Genomic DNA, 12,893 nt, shown 5'->3' on the forward strand with positions numbered 1-12,893 from the left:
AATAATCTTAATAATTTGTTCCATCACTAAAAAATCTAAGCTAAAAATGCCATATATCAAGTGATCATTTAAAGTATAACATTATATGGCTCAGTGGTAAAGTTGGCTTAAAACTCAACATTCAGAAAACTAAGATCATGGCATCATGTCCCATCACCTCATGGCAAACAGATGAAAATAGTGAGAGACTATTTTTTTGGGCTCCAAAATCACTGCAGATGGTGACTGCAGCCACGAAATTAAAAGATGCTTGCTCATTGGAAGAAAAGCTATGACCAACCTAGACAGCATATTAAAAAGCAGAGACATTATTTTGCCAACCAAAGTCCGTCCAGTCAAAGTTATTGTTTTTCCAGTAGTCATGTATGGATGTGAGAGTTGGACTATAAAGAAAACTGAGTCCCGAAGAATTGATGCTTTTGAATTGTGGTGTTGAAGAAGACTCTCGAGAGTCTCTTGGACTGCAAGGAGATCCAACCAGTCCATCCTCAAGGAAATCAGTCCTGAATATTCATTGGAAGGACTGATGCTGAAGCTGAAACTCCAATACTTTGGCCACCTGATGGGAAGAACTGACTCATTTGAAAAGACCCTGATGCTGGGAAAGATTGAAGGCAGGAGGAGAAGGGGACGACAGAGGATGAGATGGTTGGATGGCATCACCGACTCGATGGACATAAGTTTGAGTAAGCTCTGGGAGTTGGCGATGGACAGGGAAGCCTGACTTGCTGCAGTCCATGGGGTTGCAAAGAGTTGGACATGACTGAGTGACTGAAGAGTGGAAAAGAATTCGCCTGCCAATGGCAGGAGATACAGGTTCAATTCTTGAGTCAGGAAGACCCCCTGGAGAAGGAAATGGTAACCCCACTCCATATTCTTGCCTGGGAAATCCCATGCACAGGGCAGCCTGGCAGGCTACAATCCATGGGGTCACAAAAGAGTCAGACAAGACTTAGCAACTAAACAACTACAACACTATACTCCAGACAAAGTATTTTGTTTTTGCATTTTCTTTCCTTGATTTCTACTTTTTCTTATGATGTGGAACTTGCTTTCAAGATTCAGAGTGATGGAAAAAACCCTTTCATTTGATCAAGTGAAAAAATGTAAGGAATCCTAGACTCAGCATGGTCAAAAGACTTAGAGGTAGGTCATCTGGTCAATCCCCTAACTCAATCAGTGAATCCTAAGAATTTTGGATTTCATTCAATACTGGTCTAATTGGCATAATGTGCCTAACAGGAAATAATTTATAACTAATTAAGTTGTATCACTAGCTTATTGTTCCACTTAGGCCCTGAACCAAACGAAAAGTAACTAAGTACAGCTTCATCACCAACAGTGAAGGAAATAGGTCCAATACTTAACCTGTAGGACTAATAAAGTTCATTTTAAAAGTTCATGGTCAGTTTTGTGAGAAAGTTATGTTACAAACAGAACCATGGCAAAAGAGAGAGAAGGAAGAGTTGGTTTGTTTGCTTTTTAAATCTAGTTCTAAAAGGAAACATTTATTCAGCTTCTGTATAATCTTAGGTATCAGTACATTTGAAATTTGTCTGTATTTCACCTTGACTTTATTAGTAAGTTTCATTCCTTAGGGTATCCTGAATACTATATTGCCTTATTTCAGAAAACCCTGCCATCTATGACAGTTTTTTCTTTTTTTTTAAATTAATTTTTATTCAAGTATAGCTGCTTGACGATGTTGTGTTCGTTTTCACTGTACAGCAAAGTGGATCAGCCACATATAAGTATATATAGATATACCCCCTCTCTTTTGGATTTCCTTCCCATTTAGGTCACCAGAGAACATTGGGTAGAGTTCCCTGTGCAATACAGTCGATTCTCATTAGGTATATATTTTACACATAGTAGTGTATATATGCCAATTCCAATCTTCCAATTCATCCTACCACCACCACCACCACATATGGTATCATATGTTTGTTCTCTATGTCTGTGTCTCTATTTCTGCTTTGCAGATAAATTCATCTACATCATTCTTCTAGATTACACATATACAGTAACTGCTTTTCTACAGCATTTTCAAAAAAAATTTAATAATAGAGTTTCAACAGCTAAAACTAAAAATTAGTTTATCAGCTGTCAGACCAAAAGTTTAAAAAACAACAAATCAGGTTGCCTGAAAGGCTGGTATCTGAGAAGAGATGACTGCCACAGTTTGAGTGTTGATGCTTAGCCACTACTCCTCAGCCCTGATTCAAACCACATGTTCTCGACCAAGGAAGGACGGACCCCCACAGGCTCTTCAGATTTAGCAATGCCCTAAGATTATGTTCAAATCTGAATGCTCATGTGTCTCTGCATTTTCTGAGGCCAGATTCTTCAACTTCCTTTGGAATCTCAAAGGATTCTGTAACTATTAATCCTAAAAACTCAGAAACACTTATTTAAATAGTACTCTATGATCCTTATCTATTATCTGACTTTGAGATTTCTGCCTTCCTAATTTTCATCTCATCCACAAAATTCTTTTGTTTTGATACATGGCTTCTTTATTCACTCCTTAAAAATAATGAAAAACTAGAGCTTCAAAAAATAAGGAAAGACTCTGTCTACTTAAAATTGCAGTCAAAAGTGGTTTCAAAATCTGAACCTATATATATTTAAGATACATTAAAAAAAAAGTTATCTCTTCTGAGAGTTTTTTTTCAGTTACACAACCAATTTTATCTTTTAGTTTATCACTTGCCTTTCAACTGAGAAAACAATTGGTGAACTGAATTGGTGATTCAGCTATTCTCAACTTTATCTTTTAAGGTATGTTGAGATTTAACAGATAAAGTATGTATGACCATCACCCCTAATCCTGCAACACATATATACAGAGACTGACTTCCTAAGATGCTGTTCCTTCAAGAATTAAACCTTTACTTATAGAACAAAATGGTTTTGCTCTGATATAGCAAGGACTGATTTAGCAAGGAACATCTTGATGAAAAAGGGCAGAACTGCTGAGAATGCTAGCCTACTTTTTAACTGACTTTCCTCCTCTAAGCATCTGTCAAGTGTGGGATGAGAAAAAGGTGCTGCAATCTGGAGAGGCAGACTAGAATAAAAATATATTTGGTTCCAAGAATTTAAAAAAGAAAGACAGAAATGGCACTGGAAAAATGATGGAAATAAGAAGGTTAAAAACAGTTCTGCTCTCCTTTTCTGACAAATAACTACAAATTATCTACACACATCATCTCTTCAGCTCTTTAACTTTCTCCAATCTGACTCCTTCCTTCCCCTCAAAACCCTCTCCCTTTATCTAAGCCATCAGCAAGACTTGTAAATGTATCTCAAATCTGTCCACTGCTCTCCAACTCTACCATAAAGGACCATGGTCCAAGATTACTACATCTCCTACCTGAACTATTAATATAAGCCATCGACAAGTATTTATTTCAATTTCCTCTGCTGTCCCCCTCTGATCAACTGTGAACAAAGCATTCAGTGTAATCTTTAAAAATGGATCAGGGCACTGAATAAAAGTTCCATGGCTTCCCGATGCATCTTCAAGTTAAACCCAAACTCTCAGCATTCAGAGAGTCAATATGGCATAATAACTAACACTGCTTGAGAAGTGCTTCGAACAGTGGCCGGCATGTCACAAATGCAGAGCAGATACTAACATGTTATGGTACAGCCCCTGTCTGCCTCTCCCACCTCAAAGTGACATTCTCCTTAACTAACCAGTATTCTCTTTCAGTTAACTGCAAGCTCTTTCCCACTCCGGGCCTGCCATTTCCCTCTGTCTAAAATGCTTCTCTCTCAAAAACTTCAACAACGCCTGTCTTCCATTCACACTTCAAGTCTCAACCTAAATGTTACCTTCATTCATGAGGCTTTCTTTTCCTCTCTAAATACCATCCTCTATAATTCTTTTTAAAAAATATCTCAGTATAGTTCATTTTCTAATTTTTATTTATTTGGCTGTGTCAGGTCTTAGGTGAAGCATGGGGGATCTTTAGTCGTGGTGTACAGGATCTTCTAGTTGTGGCATGTGAACTCTTCAGTCGTGGCATGTGGAATCTATTTCTCCAACCGGGATCCCCCCCTGCATTGGGAGCTTGCAGTCTTAGCCGCTGGGCCACCAGGGAAGTCCCTGTAATTCTTCACTGTTACTGCTCTTTTCACTTTCCTTCACAGTGCTTTCTATTTTTAAACTGTCTTTCTTCCTTCCTTTTTCTTGCTGTGCCCTGTGTGGCTTGTAAGGACCTTAGTTCCTCATCAAGGGTCGAACCCATGCCCCCTACAGTGGAAGTGTGGAGTCCTAACCACTGGACCACGAGGGGATTTCCTTTAATCACTTTTGTTTGTTTGTTTTATCAGTTAAACTTTCTTGAATGTCATCAGATGACTAAATATCCATCCAATAAATTCTCTAACTTGCTTAATGTAGGAAGCACTGGGCTCTGTTCTTTATATTTAAAATAATCTTAACTAATGTAGGTATTAATCTCTTCTCACCAAGAAGCTAAAAAACCGGTCACTAATATAAATGTGTCACAGTCTGTGCTATGATTCAGTATATCTACATACTTCCCTTAATTGTTAAAGACAACCCTGTGCCCAACAAAGTATTCTGCTAAGTGCTGCATGAAGAGGAGCCAGGATGACAAAATAAGGATTATTTCTTCCATTAAGATCTTCAATGATATAAGCACAGGATGAGAGAGACAAAAAACAAAACAAAACAGGGCATTTCGTAGAGGATGGGGTAGGATAGAGTCATGGTATGTATGTAAAAATGTATATTTCATCAAAGCTAAGATGCCATCAACTGATGGCAAGATATATCATCATTTTATGTTCCAAAACAGATATGCAGCCAAAATTGTTAATAATTGTTCATTAACTGTGAAATATCAAAAGTAACCCCAATATGACAGATACATCCCAATTCAAGAATGAAGAAAAAGAAAGAGGAGAAGGGAGAAGAAAAGAAGGAAAAGAGAAAGGAGGAAGAGAAGGGGGGAAAAAAAGAAAATGACTATTCTATGATTAACACAAAATCAATCTTTTTGAGACTTCCTCAAAACACCTCAATAATATGGAATATCAGTTCTTTACTAAAGTTTGCTATCAGGAAAGGGAGAAAAATCAGTCACTGAAAGGAGTGATCACACAGCAACACTTTCTTCTGCGATTGCTTCATTTCCATTTGCCTTGTATATCTTCACTTATCCCTTTTCTTTTCCTTTTTTTAAAATGCAACTACTTTTATTTTTTTAGAGATATTTATTTACTTATTTGGCTGCCTCAGGTCTTAGCTGCAGTATGCAGGATCTTTGTTGTGTTATTATTAATGGACCACTTCTTTTTAAAAGCTAAGTGCAATATAAGAATGCCCACTCTTTAACACTTGTATAAAAGCTGTACTCAAAAGTCCTAACTAGCATAGCAAGGCAAGAGAAAGAAACTATATAAGCACTGGAAAGAAAGACACAACTGCAATCATCATACTTCAGCTAAGGTGGCTGAACAGAGATCTATACACTAAAAAAGTTTCTATCAGTAAACTGAAAATGTAAAAAAAAGAGGAAAAACTTACTATTTAAAATTTTAACAACAATAATAACTAAATTTAAGAGAAGATTTGAGAGACTTATGAGAAAAAGAAACTATTGAAAGATATTTTTAAATATCTAAGGGACTTTCCTAATGGCTCAATGGTAAAGAACCCGCCTGCCAATGCAGGAGACACAGGTTGGAGCCCTGTTCTGAGATGATCCACATGCCCTGGAGCAACTAAGCCCATGCCCACAACTATTAAGTCTGTGCTCCAGGGCCTGGGGACTGCAGCTGCCGGGCCCACATGCCGCAACTGCTGAGGCCCTCGCACCCCAGAGTCCATGCTCTGCAACAAGAGGAGCCATCACAGCAAGAAGTCTGCGCACCGCCACTAGAGTAGCTCCCGGTCACTGCAACTAGAGAAAGTGTGAGCAGCAATGAAGAACCAGCACAGCCATAAATAAATAAAAAATATCTAAATAGCTAGAAAGAGACACTATGGTTGAGGAGAGGAAGGTTCAATATAATAAAAAGAATAAATTAAATGCACGTGTAGATTAAAGCCTCTGAAGTATTGGGCTCATAATACAAAGCGAGTCCTATTTTTAATAAGAGCTTTTGAACTTTTATGTAATGTGACTCAAATTACTCCCTTTGACAGATATTTTTGCAATTGGTATAAACTTACTAGGTACTAATTACAGGTATTTTACTTTACTAAATTGTAGCAAGAGTTGCTATCACACTTCAGAATTCTGACAGCTACAAGGAATAAGTAAGAGTGAAGAGCATGTGATCAGTACATGGCTCAGTTCAGGGTGAATGTGCTGTGGTCCTACTGGTTCAAAGCTCAATCAGTGCAGACAATCACCACAGTGCAAGTTCTAATAACCACTCCTGCAAGTGATGAAACGTTGCCAACATTTTACACAACATGTAAAGTTTTCATTCTTGATAATTATCTGTGAACACTGCCAAAACACAATCTCCTTAAGTCACCTAAAATCATAAACATTTATTTTGAATACAAATTTCAATTACAAGAGGAAAACAGACAAAACATTCATGACACAATGGTCATATTGAGCTCTTACAGACCTGTATGTGGTCCTTATACATGTAAGACCTAGAAGCAGTTTCCCAGTCGGCTTTACCACGGATCTGAATTTGATCAAATTTTTTTTTCCCTTTTTGTCTTTTTTTTCTTTAGGTCTTTAGGTCTAATTTATTCAATTTAATTTTGGTTTATGTAGGTTTCATGTGCTGCTTAAACTTTGCTTCATCTAAATTTTCTAACAGAGAATTAGAAATAATGATCATCTGTTTTATTCGTTGCTCAGAGATGATAATACTAATAGTTAATATTTATTGAATGCTTACTGTGTGCCAGGTACTGTTACCAGTGCTTTGTATGAAAAGTGAAAGTGAAAGTTGCTCAGTCATGTCCAACGCTTTGCAACCCCAAGGACTATAGAGTCCATGGAATTCTCCAGGCCAGAATACTGAAGTGAGTAGCCTTTCCTTTCTCCAGGGGATCCTTCCAACCCAGGGATCAAACCCAGGTATCCCACATTGCAGGCAGATTCTTTACCAGCTGAGCCACAAGGGAAGCCCAAGTGCTTTGCATACTTTTAAATCATTTAATCTTCACAACAACCCACATCAGGCGGACTATATTACTATCACCATTTTACAGATAGGAAAACTGAGGTACAGAAAAGTTAAGTAACTTTCCCAGCATCACACAAGTAAGTGGAGAAGCTTAGTGATTCATACCCAGAAGTCTACAGAGCTGTCTCCAGAGTCCAGACCCACATTACTATGTCATATTTCTTTTCATAATAGTTAAAAAGATATACAAAATTATTATAGATGAAAAAACCATCAAAAATTATCAATAAGAGTTAAATGACAGTTAAGCAATATTAATATCAATACAACTTATCACAGGTTGATACTTCACAGCTCTTGCAAAGTTTCATGGCCATGATTAAGAGTTTTGAAATTGGACAGACCTGGCTCTGAATCTTGACTGTGCCCCTTACAAGCTGTGTGACTTTGGACAACTTTCGTAACTTCACCAAGCCTCAGTTTCCTCATCTGTAAAATGAGAATAATAAACATCTCACAAAATTGTTGTTAGTAACATAATTATTGCTACATTACATGGATATGATAAATCAAAAGACAGATACACAAAATAAAAAGAGGAAGCTCACAACTTCCCCCAGGAATCAGAGCTTTATTATGATGATATAACAAAGATGACCACTTCAAGTCACCACGGCAACTGTTGAGATCCACACACAAACAGAAACATAACCTCCTCTAATTAATAATAAATCATTCCTCTGAATAGCAGTCAAATGCCTAAAGGTACACTACTGAATCTCTGAAATATAAAATACCATATGTACATAGAGAAAGAGCCAAACAGAAAAGACATTGTTGTCTACTGACAACAACTCCCAGGAATCCCATTGCAGGCATACACTTTCTAAGACCAGTAATATTCAAGGGGCCCAAAACAGGAAGAGGGGTGTCAAGAAAGAATGATTCCCACCAATAGTAGCAATTTTTATAAGAGAAAAATAGAAGCACACACATCATCGAAATAGGTTAGAACTACCATTACCACTGAAGAATAATTGTGTCCGTTTACACCTGGAATTTTACACTAGTCAAAACAACTGAAACTGTCGCTACGGCTGTCTTTAGAATCTCAATAAAATAATTTTACAATGAATAATGAGATTTCTATCAATACCTGCATTTGCCAATAATACATCTATCTGTGGTAAGGTTAGGTGTTTCTTTGAAGGGGTGATTTTAGCAACACAACACAAAAATCAATTTAAAATAGGAAAAATAGAAATTATACAAAAATCCTATAGGATAATTTTGTTAAAACAGTTCATCAATACCATCAACAAGGTGCATTTTTATGAATGTTATTAGTTTAAAAAGTAAATTATATTATTAAAATGGTACATTACATAAAAATAATTATTAAAATGACTGCATTCATTGTAGCTCAAAGATTTAATAAAGAAACAACTTCTATCCCCACAAATACCCCCTTTTAACAAATAATGGCAAAAATGGCCTTCGATTTTTCTTAATAAAATTATAAAATGATCTGTCTGGAACAAAGGTCATTTAATTTTTACAAAGCACTTTTTTAAAGAAAACTTATTAGCTAAATAGGAGATATTTAAGAAGTCCTTAAACTACCTAGTTCATAAATAAAAGTTTAAGGAAATGAACATAAGACGTGAGATGCCCAAGGTTACTAAGCCATGACAAAAATCCAAACCAAAAAATCCTTCTGTTCTATATTTTAATAATTTAGAGTTTTTTCTACTTGATCAGCATTTGCTTCACTACTTTCTCTAAACGAGAAGAATAACTTTTTGTCCTTATCATGAATTCTACAAATCATTAATAAGATCAAGTCAGTTCAATCACAACTCAAGTATTTTAATTCAGGAATTTTTAGGTAAATTTATGTAACTTCAAGAAAATTTGCAAATATCACTATTTACATTTTACCCCATTTGCTTTGTCAGTCTCTTTCTTTCTCACAAATTTTTTTTCTGAACTACGTGAGAGTGAGTTGTAGACACTTAGCATTTCAGCCCTCAATATTTTTTTTTCATATAGTTTCCCAGGAACACAGACATTCACTTAGATAGCTACAGTATACCTAACCAAATCAGTATTATGTCAATGTTAAAATTTCTACTATATAATTACAGCCCATATTCAAATATCATTAACTGCTTTAAAAAATGTCTTTTAAAGTTACCTATTTCCCCAGTCCAGAAGTCAATTCAGAATCATGCACTGCATTTACTGGTACTGTCTCTTTCAGAATCCTACCAACTGGAACAGTTTCTTAGCCTGTGTCTTATAAGACTGATATTTTTAAAGAACACAGACCATTTATTTTGTATAATGTTCCTCAATTTAGGTTTGTATGATGGTCTCTCATGTTTAAATTCAGGCTATGCATTTTTTGTAGGAATGTCACGAAGTAATGTTGGGTGCTTCTCACTGCAGCATATGAGAAGCTGCAAGAAGTTATGGGTTCTATTACCAGTGATACTAACTTTGATCACTTGGTTAATGAGTATCTGCCAAGATTCTCCACCTTGAAGTTACTGCTTTTCTCTTTGTAATAAGTAAATACATTGTTAGGAACTGTCTTGAGTCTATGTAAATATCATACTCCTCATCAAACTTTACTCCACAGTTTTGGTACCTGCAGAGGATTATTGTGTGAAAGTACTATTTTAATTGTTCCAAAATGGCCATTTTCTAATTCCAATAGTTCTATACTTATTAACCATTCTAATGAAGAACTTTCCCTTCTCCTCAACTTAAGTCATTTATTCATTCACTTACTTATTTGTATGGTTCTTATTTTTTCAATAGGTTATAATCTATAACTATCATCATTCATTTGGCCCATGGATGCTTCTCCACACTGGTTTCTGCTCCTTTTGACACATCCCCACCATTCTTTGACTACCTCCTTCCTTCCTTTTTGAAACAACAGTATGTTCCAGACTCCTCTTGTACTTTCTCTGACCCAGTTCTTCCTGGGATCAGCCATTTCTCCAAGGAGCTCTGGTTTCCTTTAAGTAGAGAATGGTTTAGAAACCAGCATATGGGAGTTAGGTATGTTCACTGCAATTGCTTCAAGGCCTCTTAGCAAACAAAGCTGGAATTATAGACACATATATACATATGTGTGCGCGTGCATATATACATATGCATACACATATATGTGTGTGCGTACACATACAATTATACATATCCCTAAGAGAAAGATACATAAGTGTATACATGCATACATGTATATTTGTCTTTATATAAATAAATGTTAAAAACCATGAGTTCATAACTTCCCATTTAAATCCAACATCACAGGATTTTACTGGAGTCTTTTCTTCCATGTACATAAAACTACCTTCTCCAACAATTGAAAAACCTGGCTCCCATGATCCTCAGTACACTTATTCATTTGTTGAGTCCTAATATAGATAAAAAATAGTTTCAAAGTTGCCAATTCATACCATTACAAAAAACAGCCTACAAATTAGAGTTTGTTATTTGTTTACAGCTCTTTTAATTTTGAATTTCAAAGTACAGGATGCTCAAAAGTTACTTGGATTACTTATCTTTCCCCCTTCACTGTGTTTATACTTATTTTTCCCCCTTCAGAGTGTTTATGCTATTAATTTGAAGCACTTTAGATTTGTTTCTATTTATATTTTACGGTTTTAGCCCAACTTTATTGATTTTCTTTGCTGATTTTTTTGTTTTCTTTTGTTTAGTATATCTAAAACGTTAGCATGATAATGTTCTCTGATATTCTGAATTGATGTCATATGCAGTGTTACCAGGAGTTCTCTCAACCAGTGGCTGTAAGACAGTTTTATATTTTAGAAAGTACATTTCCCATAGGAAATGAGCCATTCTGTAGCCAATCACATGTATCTACCACCATTCCACTGAGGCCAGATGTTTTCTAGGAATTACTATTTCAAGATATAGAAAGAAGGATAAAATGAAATGGGCAACTCCTACTCCAGCAACTTCATAGATCATCACTTGCAAAACAGTTTTCAAACCATGCTACTTAGAGAGATGCCAGAGGGTGGAAAAGGGCAGGACCTGAAGGCAGAACTCCAGGCCCCTGCCCTGACTTGAATTAAAGTTGCTATTGCTTTTACTAGTATAATATATTGAGCATCAGTCTGAGATTTTGTTCATCTAACTAATTCAGCAAACATTTACTGAGTAACTATGTTGTCCCACACACTGTTCTAGGTGCTTCAGTGAAAAAAGACTTTATGAGACTTAGAATTCTAGTTGTGGGAGAGATAAACTATAAACCTAAGGAAACTGTATAGTCACTTAAAAAATAAAAGTTATAGAAATAATTCAACAAAATAGTTTGCAGTATTAGATAGCATGTTCAGTTTAGGTCTCACTGAGACAGCAAAGGTTACTTTTATATGAATAATTTTTTAAGCTTGAAGTCATGAAGAGAGAACAGCGATCAATTTTTCAGTTGGTGCTAAACTGTGTCTTCAAGTCAGAACATGAGAAAAAAGTCATGAAACATTTTACTTCCTTCTTTCTTAACCAATATTTAGATTGTTTTTTCTCAATCCAGATCCTCTACTTTGTAAGTAATTACATATTTCTCCTAGATTCTGGCAAAGGGCTTTTTTGTTTTTATTTTAGACAATTTTAGTGGGAAAATGACCAAGGTAAAATCGGGGCTGTTAACCACTCTTTTAGAACTTAAAAATACATTAATTTTTATCATATCTAAATACGCTATCACTTCCCTATGTTTACAATCAACAAAAGACTAAGATATCTAATCTTTCTCAGTTGTGCTAAATCATACCACTCAAATCCTAAACAACTTGAGTTTGAACCTAAGTGCAGAACTTTATAATAACCACAGGTAACAGTTAATCAGCCCTTACTATGTCCCAGCTATTGTCTTAAATGATTAATGTATATTACTTTATATTTCAAAACAACGTTAAGAACGTTACGTGATAAGTCCCATCAGTACCCTCCTTTTATAGATGAAGAAACTGAGAAATGGAGATGAAATAACCTGCTCAAGGTTTCACAGCGTCTAAGTGACAGAGCCAGAATTAAAAAACAGTCTGTGCCATTAACTGTGCATATTAAACTGATTCTCAAAAAATCTTTCATAATGTGTTCTAAATTCCATCCTGTTAAATTTAACCAATTCAGCCTATGGAGGGGAAAAAAATCTGACCTCAATGCTATATCATCTAATATATATGGCTATTTTTCAAAGCTTCAACTGAGTACTTGATCAGTATGCCATGAAGGGGTCTAATGAAACTATTAATAAAAATGTGACTAGGAAGAGTAGCAAATGAAATCCAACAATGTATAATAAGAATTATACACCACAACCAAGTGGGATTAATCTCAGGTTAGTCAAGGCTGATTCAACATTTGAAAATTATTTAATGCAATCCATCACATTAAGAGGTTAAAAAGAAAAGTCACACGATCATATTAAGAGGTACAGAAAAGGCATTTCACAAAATCCAACACTCATTCCTGATAAAAACTCTCAGCAAACTAGGAATAAAGAAGAATTTCCTCAGCTTAACCAAGAACATCTAAAAACTTACAGCTGACATTTTACTTACTTGTGAGCAACTGGAAAACTTCCTAATAAGATTAGGAACATACAGGGAGCTCAAATCTGATGCTCTGTGACAACCTAGAGGGGTGGGATGGGGTGGGAGGTAGGAGAGAGGTTCAAGAGGGAAAAGACATGCATATACCTACAGCTGATT

At 35.7% G+C, this 12,893-nt stretch overlaps 1 protein-coding gene across 9 annotated transcripts in view; it reads right to left on the reverse strand.

Annotated features, from left to right (window-relative positions):
• The window catches only part of NUMB (NUMB endocytic adaptor protein), a 154,033-nt gene that overhangs the window by 70,945 nt on the left and 70,195 nt on the right, over nt 1–12,893 (reverse strand). For 8 of the 9 annotated variants that reach the window (XM_065940268.1, XM_065940267.1, XM_065940270.1 and 5 more), the window contains exon 3: nt 7,539–7,623. The exons of the other annotated variant lie outside the window; for it this stretch is intronic. The gene's annotated coding sequence lies outside the window, so the exon portion shown is untranslated. The remainder of the gene's footprint in view (nt 1–7,538; nt 7,624–12,893) is intronic. 9 annotated transcript variants of the gene reach the window in all.

Source organism: Muntiacus reevesi, chromosome 7 (assembly GCF_963930625.1).
Source record: "Muntiacus reevesi chromosome 7, mMunRee1.1, whole genome shotgun sequence".
Taxonomy (NCBI): domain Eukaryota; kingdom Metazoa; phylum Chordata; class Mammalia; order Artiodactyla; family Cervidae; genus Muntiacus; species Muntiacus reevesi.